This window comes from Alosa alosa, chromosome 15 (genome assembly GCF_017589495.1).
Source record: "Alosa alosa isolate M-15738 ecotype Scorff River chromosome 15, AALO_Geno_1.1, whole genome shotgun sequence".
NCBI lineage: Eukaryota > Metazoa > Chordata > Actinopteri > Clupeiformes > Clupeidae > Alosa > Alosa alosa.
In genome coordinates, this window is record NC_063203.1 from 31,109,887 (window position 1) to 31,110,776 (window position 890).

Genomic DNA, 890 nt, shown 5'->3' on the forward strand with positions numbered 1-890 from the left:
CTAACACACACACACACACTAACACACACACTCACACTAAAACCGCTTCAGCCTGCTCAAAAAGCTGGCTATTCCGGGCACGCTATCAGAGTCACCGTGAAATGGAACTGTTGAAGATGAAAGATGTGCTTGTATCGCTACCATGACACGAGGAGATGCATTATTCTCTGGGATGGTAGGGACCACTGAGATCCCCTTTTTGATGGACACATTGTGTTACGTACGTGCGTAAACTGGTGTGTTTGTGTGTGTGTGCATGTAATGACATTGGACCTGCCTGTATAAAGTAAACTGGTGCGCGTGTTGTCACCTGTGTGTGTGTGTGTGTGTGTGTGTGTGTTTACTGCGTACTGCCTGTAAAGTAAACTGGTGCATGTGTTGTCACCTGTGTGTGTGTGTGCGTGCGTGTGTGTGTGTGTTTACTGCCCACTGCCTGTATAAAGTAAACTGGTGCTGACTATCTGAGCTTTTAAAATAAAGTATTTATTTTTTACATGTTTGTGTGACGTTTGAGGTGAATCAAAACTGAAGTGCATTAGAGGTGTAATACTGTATGTTATCTGGTCTCTAAAATTGAACCGTGCCGGGTCGTGTAGAAACTCCCACAGACGCCTGCACAGACACACACACTCGGATTGGATTTTGGCTATCGGATTGGATCAAATCTTGAAAATGGGCTGTTCAAAGGGAAAAAATGATCCTGAAATTGGATTGGATCACGTAATCTAATCTTGGTTTTGATCTGGATAAAACCTTCACTTTTGTTGCTTGAGTTTTATTGGAATAAATCCAAACAAGTAGGATTAGCCTGATCCTAACAGAAGGGTGGATTCAGGATGACTTTCAGGCACAAAAAAATGTAATAAACATGAGTTGGTCATGTCTTTATA